Here is a 15295-nt window from a genome sequence, read left to right on the forward strand (position 1 = left end):
TGTAGCTTCCGGGCGGCGGCAGGCCTCGAACCACACCTTCATCCAGTCGCCGGAGGATTTACTAGACGGAATCATTCAAGGTTGTCATTGCCGATTGAAGGTCAGCAGTGTGCTGGCGATTATCGTTAATGACTTGATATTGTGCCTTTGTCCTTTGACGTTGTTCCTCTATAAGTTAACGCAAATCCATTAGGGAAGAGGAATCCCCAAGAGTGGACCTGTCTGATACCAAGATGTTGGAATCTTCCCGGGCCATGGATCTCATCACCCTTCTTCCTTCTCTTCCCTCCAGATTTGATCTTGACATGGGAAGGAGTTTTCGGTGTTTGGAACGTGGAATGGTGAAAGCGAATTAAGCCTTGAAGGAGGCTCGACCTGGATCTCAGGAGGGAGAATCCGACCTCTAACTTTCTCCTTGATTCAATGCTTAATCCTTCATTAAGCCTTTCTCACCTATAAATAGGATTAGGGACGTGAATGACAAACCTAACCCATGGGTCACTAAGTTCACGGAAATTATAATCAAACTAACCCGAACCAAAACCAACATACATAAAAAGGAAAATTCCATAATTTAATTTCTATGCCTATTTATTACACGGGATGCTATAGAGTCCATAACAGATAAGATGCATACAGTGAATTTTTCTCGTATGAAGTGATAGTCTATTTCAATATACTTTGTTATTTCATGGAAGACTGGATTCGATGTGATATGTATTGCGACCCGATTATCACAATATAAGTCCATATGAGTTTCTTTGTAGAATCCTAGTTCAATAAGTAGGGATCTGATCCATTTGAGTTCACTGAGCGTGTGTGCCATGGCCCTATATTATGCTTCTGTACTAGACCGTGCCACTACATTTTGTTTCTTGCTTCTCCATGTAACTAAGTTCACTCCAACCATCGTACAATATCCTAAAGTGGATTTCTATCATCTAGGATCCTACCTATTCAGCATCTGAGAATCATTTGATGTTGAAGTGGCCATAATTTTTATAGATAAGTCTTCTTCTTGATGCTCCTTTCAGATATCGCAATATCCTTTCTAGTGTTTGTCAATGACTGAGTTGTGGGTTGCATATATATGGACTTACTACACTGACTGCATATGAGATATATGGCCTCATTACGAAGAGGTAAATAAGGCTTCCTGTTGGAAGATAGGGCCCAAACCCATATGACCAAGGAAAACCCACATATCCAAGTGTATTAGAAGATGAGCTCAAGTCCATAAGACCAAGAAGACCCATGCAACTAAGAGATATAGAAGATGAGCTCAAGGCCAACAGATCAAAGAAAAGGCCCATAGGCCCTCATACAAGATGGCAAGATGGTAAATAAAGGGTTATCTCATTGAGATGTAATTGATTTAATTAAGTTAAAGTTCCAGGGTTTAAACCTTAAACCCTAAGTTCAGTGTTATTATTATAATACAGTAGTTTCATAAATCTATTAATAGAGCTTCAAGGGGAGGGTTAGGACAATTAAGTCCATAACCTCTTCCCGACTATGGTTTTTCGGTTCATTCTCCATTGTATTCTTTTTTTTCCCATAGTTGTTATTTGTTTATTTATGTTTGATTTTTTTATCTCTCCAACGGAATCAGGACAATGGCCTTGGCTGCATCTACCTGCGCTTCTCTCTCTTCTAAATCTTCTCAGACCCAGTTCAGCTACCCTACCAACACCCACCAATCCTCTTTATTCCTCTGTACACACGTCACAAACACAAATTTGACCTTGGTTTTTTGAGTTGTCTCAACTAAGAAAATACAAAACCAATCCATCAGGCAAACTAATCAGCCTCTGATTTATTCATTGCACCCACCAATCCTACAGCGACATCAACATCACTCGCCACAAAAAAATAGCCTTGCCTCTATTCCAGAAAACTCCCATCTCCCTCGTCACCGCTCTTCGATCTCTATTGCAAGAGAGGACATTTCAGTAGAAGAGATATAAAGAGAGATGGGAGGATGTGTGAGCAAAGCCCTCTGAACGCCGACACCGCATAGATCCCTCTCCCGCCTGAGAACTGCACCGTTTGCGATTCCTAGGCTTCGGAGGAGGCGTTCGCTGTCTCCGACGCAAATCGGCGGAGGAAATCCAGCAGGAGGCGCCCAAGGTCGAAGAGATCAAAGTCGAGGGAAGTGATGATGGACGAAGAAAGTTTTTTTTCCAAATCTCTTTTCCGCACTGTTCGGCTGAGAGGAAGCACTGTTCGGCCGAGAGGAAGCAGGGAGGAAGACGAGTTGTCGTTTGTGGACGAAGAACGTTTTGTTTCCACTCTGTTCGGCCGAGAGGAAGACCAAGATGAGGATGTTCCAGAACTCATGGCTATTTTCGGAAACTTTCTACTGATTGATCTTTCGTCCGCTACTTCTCCAAGATCTCTCGCCGTGATTGTCGCCTGAGATTTCCCGATCTGTTCGGCGCCGAAGTGGGGAAGAAGTCATTGTTCAAATATTTCATGTTTTCTAAGTTAGGAAACATGAAATAATCAGCCGGACCGCTTGGTTCTGCCGAGACCCAGACTCGCCCGAGTCGAGCCAGCGAGCCAGTAACCCGAGGTCTTGGGTCCATTTCGATTGAGCCAACTCAGACCGAATCAACCGGTCTGGGTCAACTCGGGTCCGGGTCAACTTGACTCAGGCCACTTATTTTCTACCTTGGTATACATGCCCAAGTTTATATATATTTCGGTGGAACTCAGTAAATTTTTTCTTTAGCTGGATTATTATCTTTGAAGAATTGACAGATTATTCTTTGGTCAGTATATTATTAGGTATAGATACTTACATCAGATTATTTCATGGGTTAATTTTACAAGGATTAATTTGGATCGTGTTAAATGGGCCCAAACTCATTTCAGTTGTTGCTGTTGTGTCTCTTTTCATGAGACATTATTATTGAAAAAGAGGTAGCCTCATACCATTATTTATTCATCCCCATAAAAAATATTAAAATTATTTGTGGTTGGGAGTCCATGATGAAGAAACTTCATCCCCGTAAAAAATATCAAAATTATTTGTGGTTGGGAGTCCATAATAAAGGAACTTCATCCCCGTCAAAATATCAAAATTATTTGTGGTTGGAAGTCCATGACGGAAGAACTTCATCCCCATAACAATATAAAAAATATTTGAAGTTGGAAGTCCATGACGGAGGAACTTCACTCCTGTCAAAAATATTTGTGGTTAGAACTCCTTAACGGAGGAACTTATTATTACATTTATGTTACTTCCCCCCATTAATGTCATATATTACTCTACCACTTGAAAGTCGTTGTCCTATGGAGGGACACAGTGGTGGAGGTGGACACTTTAAAGCAATGCCGATAGACGCACTACCTATAAAAGATGGAGTGTGCCCTACATCCATCATGAGTTAAGATTGGAGTATAGAGTAGTGTCTTAGTGGCTAAGAGTGATTTACTCTCACTGATGAACAAAAGCACCAGCGTGAGGGGGAGCATTGGAAAATGAAGGCATATTGGAAGATGTGCCAATTTATATAAAGATTTTATACATCATTTGCAGCAAGCTGGGAGTTCATGTTGTTCTCTCACCCCTAGCTCGAGAGGGAGTGTTGAAAGATAGGACCCAAGCCCACACGACAAAGGAAAGCCCACATATCCAAGTGTATTAGAAGATGGGTCCAAACCCATAAGACCAAGGCAGACCCATGCAACCAAGAGAAATAGAAGACGGGCTCAAGGCTCACAGATCAAAGACAAGGCCCATAGGCCCACATACAAGATGGCAGGATGGTAAATAAAGGGTTATCTCATAGAGATGCATTGATGTAATTAAGTTAAAGTTCCAGGGTTTAAGCCCTAAACCCTAAGTTCAAGGGTATTATTATAATACAGTAGTTTCATAAATCTAAATAGAGCTTCAAAGGGAGGGTTATGATAATTAAGTCCATAACTTCTTCCTCCAGTTTTCTCCCAATGGGTTTCTCTCTCTTTTTCTCCATGAGCTAAATTCATAGAGTCCTGAAAATCAACACTTCCCACCAATCTTTGATATTCTTCGATGTCTACTTCTTCTCCAGTACTTGCACATAATTTTGTATTTTGATCCAGAAGAGTTTCTGCTAGTCTACATCCCATCATTTTGGTCTCCTCCAGTAGATCAAGGACATACTTCCTTTGAAATAATATAATGCCATGTTTGGATTGTAGTACTTCAATACCTAGAAAATATTTGAGCAATTTGTGATCCTTTGTCTTGAATTCAACACATATCCTTTCTTTTGTTTTCTGGATTCCCTCGGGATCACTACCGGTTATAATGATATCATCAACACATACTGCCAAAACTATGTTGCCCTTTGATGTGTCTTTTATAAATACTGAGTGATCTCCAAAGCATCTATGAAATCCGGCCTGTATGAGTGCTTGACTAAAATTTTCAAACCATGCACGAGGAGATTGTTTTTTACCATAGAGGGCTTTTTGTAGGTGACATAGGAACTCCCCCTCAACAACATACCCAGGAGGTTGTTGCATATAAATTTCCTCTTTGATATCCCCATTCAGAAAAAAAACATTTTTTACATCAAGTTGGTATACCTGCCAAGAAGAATTAGCAACCCGAGATAATAATACAAGTACCGAGTTCATTTTTCGATTGGAGAGAAGGTTTCCTCATAATCAATGTAATAACTTTATGTATAGCCTTTAGTAATGATGCGAGCTTTCAGGCAAGCCACGGATCCATCCGGATTGTGTTTCACAGTAAACACCCATTTACAACCGACGGGTTTCTTATCAGACGGAAGTGGTACTAGAGCCATATCTGATTTTCATAAAGTGCCTGCATTTCTTCATCCATTGCCACCTTCCACCATGGATGTTTGAGAGCCTCCTGATAGGACTGGGGTACAGATATAGAAGAAATAGTCAAGAGAAATTGACAACATACAGGGGACCAACGATGATGAGACACAAAATTTGTTATGGGATGAGAAGTAGATGGCATGGTGCATGATTTGGGTTCTTTTATGAGGGCAATAGGACGAGTATCATATTGCGGGCCAAAAATAACTGGAGAAGATGTACTTAGCTCGGTGGGTTCCATAAACTCAATAGGTGTGGTGTTAGCTAGTGTTTCTTAGGGCTAAGTTGTTTCTATAGCATGGGGCACAACTGGTCGAGGAGAACCTGGTACTGAAGATAAACCTGGAGGAGCATTGTTAGAATAATATGGAGTCTTCAAAAAATGTGACATCCCTAGATGCAAGTAAACGTTGAATAGTAGGATTATAGCAAACATAACCCTTTTGGAGGGAGTAGCCTAAAAAGATACACTTGAAAGATTTTGGATCAAGTTTACTGCGTTTTGGGGAGGAAATATGAACAAAACATTGACACCCAAAGACTCTCAAGTGTAGTGCAAAAGGATCATCATTGGGTAATAATAGAGAGTAAGGGGATTTGTTACCAAGAATAGAAGAAGGTAACCGGTTTATGAGAAAGCATGCGGTAAGGATTGCATGTGGCCAATAAAAGTATGAAACTTTCATGGTATATAGTAAACTGCGACCTACCTCAAGAGTATGACGGTTCTTCGGTTCGACTACACCATTTTTTGAGGGGTGTAGGCGCAGGAGGTTTGATGAATAATGCAATTTTCTTGACAAAAATAGTCAAGGTCTTTGGAGGTGTATTCTTTGGCATTATCTAACAGGAGTATTTTAATTTTTTTACCAAACTGAGTGAGTACCATAGCATGAAAAGATTTAAAAATCAATGGTATTTTAGAACGCTATTTAAATAGAAATAACCAAGTGGTACGAGTGAAGTCATCAATAAATGTGATAAAGTATTTTTCTTGAGAAATGTTTGAGACGCTCAACCCCATACATCAGTACGAATTATGGTAAACGGAGTGACAATTTTAACTTCTGGTTGAGGTGAGTATGTAGACCTCTGATGTTTACTCATTTGAAAGACTTCACATTGAAATTCTGACCTTATCTTCTGAGTAGGAAAAAATGATGAAGAAATTGTATGGACAAATGTTCCAACCGGTTATGCCATAACCTGGTTTCAATTTCACTGGTGGAAACATTATATATTTTTTCCACATCTAGGTAGTAGAGCCCCCTTGTTCATGGCCTCCACGAATCGTCTGCTTTGTTATAAGATCTTGAAACACATATGAAGTGGGTGAGAAGGTGACAGAGCAATTAAAATGTTTGGTGAGTTGACTAACCGATAAAAGATTTAAAGGGAAGGTAGGAACAAAAAAGATATCCGTGAGCAGAAGTGATGGTGTAACAGAAGTGAATCTTTTCACTTGAACTTTAGTTTGGGAGCCTTCAACTATGGTAACATATTTATGTGAAGGACATGAAGAAACGGAGTGTAATAAATATTTGTTACCTGTAAGATGCTCGTAGGCTCCGAAGTCAATTATCCAAGATGAAGAAGAGGCAGATAGAACACCTGAAGCAGTGGTGGCTGTGGTAGTTGAGGAAGTTCTTGGAGTAGAGCTCATCATTGTTCTCATTTTCTAGAACATCTCATACTCTTCATCAGTCAATGTTTTCTTTGCTGGAAGTGTGGTAGACTAATCTTCTTTTGTTTCACTCGCTAAGGCTTGGTTAGCCTTATTCTCGTCTGATTTGCCAGTGAGTTTATAACATCTTTCTCTTGGGTGGTCTGGGATGCCACAGTAGGAGAGATCTTTCAAATGGAAGCATTGGTTTCTAGTGTGGCCAAGTTTCCCACAATAAGTGAATTCCCTTCCATCTATTTTGTCAAATCCATTCCTTCCACCTCTTCCTCGGCCTCTTCTATAATTTCTACCTCGGCCTCGGCCTTGGTCAGATGATGATCCCCTATGTCCAGAGCACATAGCGGAGGATACTTTGGTTTTAGAGGAAGAAGCGTCTGGAATACGGAGAAGTGTGGCACATACATCATTAAAGGTGGGAATCGCAAAAGAGTTCAGAAGTTGACTCTTAGCAACTTTAAGATACGGTTTGATGTTAGCAAGGCATATGGTCGTGACTAAGGCTTCTTTTTGTTTCTTTTGGACAAAGACATCTGTGGAGGTTGACCTCTAAACCGAGCCAAATATTCTTGGATATTATCTCCTTGTTTAGTGGTAAGCATTCTTTGGAGAATATTGTATGACCTGTTTGAGTTGTCAGAGCTAAAATACAACTTAGTACATGTCTCCCAAATTTGTTTAGCCGTGTCAAGATGAATAACATTATTGGAGTCATGTTCTTCCATGCTATTATAAGCCAACTAATCACCAAAGCATCATTCTTTGGCCACTTGTTATAAAAATATCATCTTCATTAATAAGTGGTCCACGAGTGATGAGGTGACTATGGAGATCTTTTTTTATAAGAAATCGGTGAACTGATGTGGACCAGCTCATAAAATTTGATACCCCATGCAAGGGTATAATAGTAATCTTGAGGATATCACTCTTGTGACCCATGTATTCTTCAGCCATGTTGGAAGATGGGCTCCAACCCACATGACCAAGGAATACCCACATATATAAGAGTATTATAAGAAGGGCCACATGACCAAGGAAGGCCCACAAGCTGGGCCCAAGCCCATAAGAAGTAGGACCCACGATGATTACCACAACCTGGCATCTTTATCACATAAGTTGGAAGATCAAGAAAGACTCACAAATGCATCTTTATCTTATAGTCACGTCTTAAAAGAGTTATAGTTTGAGTTATCTTTGTCTTTTATCTATATTGAGTTATTTAATTATGCTAGGACTTATCCTTAAGTATTAGAGTTTGGGTGTAATTGGGACAAATGTAGTTTTATTGTAATTAGACTCAACTAACTTCCTCTATTATAAATAGAGGTTTATGTACTCTGATTATAAAAAAAGTTAATGAAGTCAATGAAGTATTTCTCTTCTCCATAAATTCAACATGGTATCAGAGCAGGTTTTGTGAGTTGACTTGGTCAACCCACAGAGATAATGTGATCATTTTATCTAAACCCTAAACCCTAAGTTTAGGTTCGTAGTTTTTTTTCCTATGCCTACACCCATAGTTTTCTTTACGTTTTTCACCTCTATAATGAGATTTTAATAATTCAAATTATATATTTATGGAAATATATTTGCGTCTATTTTTGTAGGAAAAATGATTTTTTCCAATCGGAGTAATTTACAAAGAGAAATCGATATTTAAATGAGCAAAGGTCAGATTGTGCAAAAGGTTCGACATCCGAGGTATCTTATGCTATCAAAAATGATACTTTATATAGAGATATATATATCAAACAAAATATCTGTAAGTCTATTCTCTTATATATTCAACCAATTTTCAATCGAATATATCTACAAAGAGAAATCGATATTTGAAGCAGCAAAGGTCAAAAAAGGTTCGAGCAACAGCAAAAAGATTCAACTTCCGAGGTATTTTATGCTATCAAGAACGAGACTTTATATAGAGAATTATACATCAAAAGAAATATCTGCAAGTTTATTTTCTTACCTATTCAACCAATTCTCGATCTGAGGTTTTTATAAGGAGATATTGATCTTGGAAGAGTCAGTGGTCATGCTGGAAAAAAGGAGAAACAATGCTTAGTTCGGCCAGATGACAGAAACCGAAATCTATTAGATTATTTATCTTCTGATAATTATATTTTATGAAGTGAAGTTATACTCGAATGAAAGGTATTTAAGTCTAGTTCTATAAGGATAAAATTTTATGTCAATCTGATCTATATTTAAAGATATATTCGCATTGTAAGAATCAAAGGTCCTATTGGTATTCTGTTATATTGAAATATTCGAATTTATGCCCTTTGTTTTGCGTCACTATTTGAGTGGTTATATCAGGAAAATATCTCACTTCTCCCTTGTTTAAGGGCTTATTACTACATATATGTTATTTGGGCTTATTGCTGCATCTATGATATTTGGTACAAGATGGGATCACTGCCATTACCTCCCAGCTTGAGGGGGAGAAGTAGAAGAAGTACAACAAAGAGGTATTTTATTCCATATGTTGTGGAAAAGTTTATGTGACAAAAATATTGAAGAAAAGGGGACCACAAAAGATGAAGCTTATGCATCTAAGAAAAAATATTTATATCGGATTATGATTATTTCAGGGGTCCTTCTATAAGGTTTATTATTTTGGTTCATGTTGTATGTGTTGGAAGATGGTCGTGTTACATTACAGTTGCTGCTATTATGTCTCTTTGGATGAGACATTATTATTGAAGAAGAGGTGGCCTCAGTACCTATTCTCATACCATAATTTATTTGACTCTAAAAAATATCACAGTTGGGACACCATGATCAATTTAACTCTTAAAAATATCATGGTTGGGATGCCATGAGAGTCGGTGTTCAGATTGGGACACCATTATAAATAAACCCACTACCCTCCATATAATGGCTTTTATTACTCCTACCACATGAGAGTCGTTGTCATGTGGAAGGACACGGTGGTGGACATTTCAAAGCAATACTGATAGACACACTCCCTACAGGAGATGGAGTGTGCCCTATATCCAGCATTAGGACTGCAGTATGGAGCAATGTCTTATCGGCTAGGAGTGATTTTTACTCTCATTTATATTATGCCAACAGGGGCTCATGGAAGGACACTACAGCGTGAGGGGGTATGTTGGAAGATGAAGGTATATTGGAAGAAGTAGCATTTTATACAAAAAACAATTTATACATCATTTGCAATAAGCTGGGAGTTCATGATGTTCTCTCACCCCTAGCTTGAGGGGGAGTGTTTGAAGATGGGCTCTAATCCACATGACCAAGGAAGACCCACATATCTAAGAGTATTATAAGATGGGTCACACAACCAAGGAAGGCCCATGAGTTAGGCCCAAGCCCATAAGGAGTAGGACCCACAATGATTACCACGAGCTGACATCTTTATCACATAAGTGGGAAGATCAAGAAGAACTCATAAAGTCATCTTTATCTTATGGTCACGTCCTAGAAGAGTTCTAGTTTGAGTTATGTTTATCTTTTATCTATATTGAGTTATTTAATTATGCTAGGACTCATCTGTTGAGGACTCAATAGCTAACCGAGTCACCCAAATGAGGCACTAATGACTCACTGAATTAATTACTTTTACTTTCATATTTTATATTGCTTTTAAGTATATTTTTCATTAAGTATTTAAGGGTACATGTCGTAGGGGTAGAATTATAATTTTTAAGCCCTAAACTTTAATGACGTCAAACCCTATTTAGAGGGTAAAGGAATAGAGAAAAAAGAAGCATTGAATTAGGTTAACATGGTTTGGAGTTCTCATTTTTGAGCTCTAGGGTTGGGAGGTCTCCTTAACGAGCTCTAGGTACAGGTTCTCTCTTGAATATGAGTTTTCTTCTTTCTCTCTTTATTTTTGTTTTATCCTGTTCTTACCAAAATCAAGGAGGGAAGTTCTTTCCCTTTTTTCGAGCTCAACCAGAGGCTATAGCCTCTCATCCATCCACAACAGCAAGAGAGGGTTCCTTTCTATCTTTTCGAGCAAAGGCAGGGGCTTTCCAGCCCTATATTGAGAGCAACCAAAATTAAAGGTGCTTCAGCCTCTGGTCCAGTGATCAGTAGGGTTAGGGACCCCTAACCCCTCTCAGCCGTGAGCGGCAACAAGAACAAGAAGGGTCCTATGTTGAGGACTCAATAGTATATTGAGTCACACAAAGGAGGCGGCAATGACACACTTAGTTAATGTTGATTTTCAAAATTCTCTGAATTTAGCTCATAGAGAAAAAGGGAAAGAAACCCATTGGGAGAAAACTAGAGGAAGAAGGATTATGGAATTGATTATTCCTAACCCTCCCCTTGAAGCTCTATTTATAGATTTATGAAACTACAGTATTACAATAATACCCCTGAGCCTAGGATTTAGAGTTTAGGGTTTTAACCCTAGAACTTTAACTTAATTACATCAATGCCATCTCTATGAGATGGCCATTTATTTACCATCCTGCCATCAATGTATGTGGGCCTATGGGCCTTGAGCCCATCTTCTATATCTCTTGGTTCCATAGGTCTTCCTTGGTCGTATGGGCTTGGGCCCATATTCTTATACACTTTGATATGTGATCCTTCCTTGGTCATGTAGGCTTGGGCCCTGTCTTCCAACACTCTCCCTCAAGCCGAGGGGGGGGGGGGGGGGGGGGGGGAGGGGGGGTGGGGGTGAGAGAGAACAGCATGAACTCCCAGCTTGCTGCAAATGATGTATAAAATCTTTTTTTTTATAATGTGCCTTCATCTTCCAACACTCCCCCTCGCGCTGGTGCTCTCGTTCATGAGGCCCAACTGGTATAATATCAGAGAGAGTAAATCACTCCTAGCCACTAAGACATTGCTCTGAAGTGTCTACCTCCACCACTATGTCCCTCCATAGGACAACGACTCTCAAGTGGTAGATCAATATGTGATATTAATGGGGGGGGGGGGGGGGGGGGGAGGTGGGAAGTAACATAAATATAACGATAAGTTCCTCCGTCATGGACTTCCAACCACAACAAAAATGATATTTTTTACAAGGATGAAGTTCCTCCGTCATGGACTTCCAACCACAAAAATTTTGGTATTTTTGACAAGGATGAAGGTCCTCCGTCATGGACTCCCAACCACAAATAAATTTAATATTTTTTACGGGGATGAAGTTCCTCCGTCATGGACTCCCAACCACAAATAAATTTGATATTTTTGATGGGGTTGACAATAAATAATGTGATGAGGCTGCCTCTTCTTCAATAATAATGTCTCATCAACAGAGACACAATAGCAGCAACTTAAATGGGCTTGTCTTCGGCCCATTTAATACGACCCAAAAATAATTCTTGTACATTGACCCATGAAGTAATCCAATGCACATATCGAGACCAAATAATATGCTAACTAAGGAATAATTTGTCAATTCTTCAAACTTAATAATCCATCCAGAGGAAAAAAAAATTTATCGAGTCGTGCCGAAATCTGAGTCAGGTAGACACTGACCCGAGTTGACCCAGACCGAGTTGACTCGGCCCAAGTTGGTCTGGGTTGACTCGGTCTGGAATAGATGAGTGGTTGGTTGGGTTGCTCTCGGCCCGGTCCGGGTTGCGATAGAACTAGCGCTGGGTTAACTCGGTGCTGATTAATTCATGTTTCCTAACTTAGGAAACATGAAATATTTGAACAGTGTCGTTTTCCTCCCCTGCTTCTTCGACAGAAATAGAGCCCGGTGGGAGGAAACTTTCCCACAAAGGCCCAACGGAGTTTCCGAAAAATAGCAACAAAGATTTTTGGGAGATAAAATTTACGACCGCAACAGTGCGCCCTTCTCGGCACCAAAGGACTTTTGGTAGAAACAGTCCAAAAACAGCAACAACAATAGCGAAGATCATCCGAGGAAGCTAGCAAGGAGTTTCTAAAATCAATAAGTCGTCATCCTCCCGAAGCAGCAACCAAGCTGGCTTTGAGATAGACTTTCCGAAAAATAGAGATCTTGGAGAAGCGGAAAATCTTTCCAAATTACAAGCAATCACCGAGATACTACAGCAACGGAACTGCTGTAACTGCGAGAATGGCCTTCTCAAGAATGGAATACAAACTCTATGTGTTTTGTGTTGATTTTCAGGATTCCATAAATTTAGGTCATGGAGAAAAAGGGAAAGAAACCCATTGAGAGAAAACTGGAGGAAGAAGGGTTATAGACTTAATTCCTAACTCTTCCCCTTATGTTCTATTTATAGATTTATGAAACTACTGTATTACAATAATACCCTTGAACTTAGGGTTAGGGTTTTAACCCTAGAACTTTAACTTAATTACATCAATCTCTGTAAGATGACTATTTATTTATCATCCTACTATCATTGTATGTGGGCCTATGATCCTTTTCCTTGATCTATGGGCCTTGAGCCCGTCTTCTATATCTCTTGGATGTATGGGTCTTCCTTGGTCTTCTGGGCTTGGGCCTATCTTCTAATATACTTGAATATGTGAGCCTTGGGCCCTATCTTCCAACACTCCCCCTCAAACTGGGGGTGAGAGAATAACATGAACTCCCAGCTTGCTGCAAATGATATATATAATCTTTTTTTTGTATAATGTGGTAGATCTTCCAACACTCCCCCTCACGCTGGTGCTCTCATTCATGAGGCCAAGTTGGCATAAGAAAAGTGAGAGTAAAATCACTTCAAGTCGTATGACATTGCTCTTTAATCCAGTCAATTAACTCCTATCTTCTATAGGTAGTGCCACTTCTATCTTCTATATGTTGGATGTTCGACACACTCCTATCTTCTATAGGAAGTAGGGCTATACACAGTTCGGAAGTGTAATAATAAAAAAAACTCCTCCATCACCGTGTCCCTCCACAGAACAACGACTCTCAAGTGGTAGGAGTAATAAATGCCAATTCATGGGGGGGTATAACATAGAGTTAGTAATAAACTCTTCCATCATAGAGAAATAACATAGATGTCCTTACAGGTAGTGGATGTAGTAATAAGCTCCTCCGTCACGGTGATGTAACATATAATGAGGCTACCTCTTCTTCAATAATAATGTAAAGAGACTCAATAGCAACAGTTGAAATAGGCTTGGGCCCATTTAACATGACTCCAAATAATCCTTGTAAAATGACCCATGAAATAATCCAATACACATATATGTACCAAAAATATGCTGACCAAGAAATAATCTGTCAATTTTTCAAAACTAATAATCCAGCCAGAGAAATTTTTTTACCAAGTCGCGTCGAAATATTTATAAAACTTGGGCACATATACCAAGGCAGAAAATAAGTGGCCCAAATCAAGTTGACCCGAACCCAAGTTGACTCAACAGAACAGGAGCATCCTCAGGTCAGCATAACCTTCGCTGGGTGAACACGGGCTGGTCCGGGTCCGGGTTGGGCTAGCGCTCAATTAAACCAGTTCCCTAAGTTAGGAAACATTTAATTTTTAAACAATGTCTTCTTCTCATGGTGCCGATAAACCAGAGATAGCAACGAACATATAAAATCCAGGCAAATTAATCAGCGTGAGAGGAGTTTCAGGAAAATCTTTTCGCAGATAATCAACAACAGAGATGATAAGGTCCCAGATCAACACAACGATTCACAGGAAGATTGGAGAAGATAACGAAGAACAAGAGAACGAAGAGGAGAAGAATCATAGGGGAGAACGACGATGGATAACCCGGCTCTAAGGGAGACCGTAACCTACGGCTCTGAGGGAGTTCGCAACCTAGATTCGTCAGAGGAGAACCTGATCCTTAGTAACTTTTTTGCTTCTCCATTTCATTCCATGACGACCCTTAAATAGGACTCATGATCCAAGTTTCTAGAGAGAATTATAATTTTGCCCCTCTATGTCATTTAACACGAAAATAAACTAAATGGTTACATAGCTAACTCGGTCAGAGTGATTAACTCAGCCACGGTCTCAGCTTGACTCGGCTCACTTTTGGGTCCATCACATCACACCCCTCCGGGAGAACGAGCTTGTCCGCGAGCTCGAAGGTAGGGTAGGCTTGCCGAACTGATCTACATCAACCCAAGTAGCACCCACTTGAACTGTGTCCGACATAAATTTTGGGGGGTCCGAAGCGGTCCTTCTGGTTCCACCTTGTCAAGATACTCTTGAAGCTTCTTGATCCGACCCATGTAGTCTGGATCCTCAATAGACAGTGTCACGACCTTAATATCAGCAACTGGGCCTTCAAACTGAGGACCCGGGTTTCTGTACACATCATCCATCAACAGTTTTGTGGCAGTTTGTCTCAGCAATTCGTATGCTGTGCTTTTCAAATCCACCACAGCAGGATGAACAACAGGTTTTCCAATTGAAGTAGCCTTAGGACCATGTGACCATCGTTTTACAGTCATCATAGTCGTAATTGGAGCTGCCCCACAACGCCACTTGTTTACTGGATTCTTCAGGTTGGTAACAGTAGCAATATATCCATTCAAACCAGCAACTAAAATATGATGAGAAATGTACCCAAGAACATTAGTCACAATCAAATTTTGAGGGCAATGAGCCACAAGCCTGATAGCCGAAGAAGTGACGGATTGCATTGGATTTCTGTCCCTTATAGGTGCCCTCTTTCAGTCGCTTATTCATGTTAGTCTCCACTAACTGAGCGAGAAGCTTTTCTGTTTCAATTGGAGACAACTGTGTTGAGTCATCTGATTCAGGGTGAAGAAGCAGCTGTTTCTTGATTAAAGAAGGCAAAAATTCTATCAGTGCAGAAGCCCAAGGTGACAAACGCGCAGAAATGTCATCAGCAGAAATCCCATCTCTATGCAGG

This window comes from Aristolochia californica, unplaced genomic scaffold, assembly GCF_029961685.1.
Source record: "Aristolochia californica isolate CCGP_79_NKW_82.1479 unplaced genomic scaffold, dmAriCali1.0.hap1 SCAF_10, whole genome shotgun sequence".
NCBI lineage: Eukaryota > Viridiplantae > Streptophyta > Magnoliopsida > Piperales > Aristolochiaceae > Aristolochia > Aristolochia californica.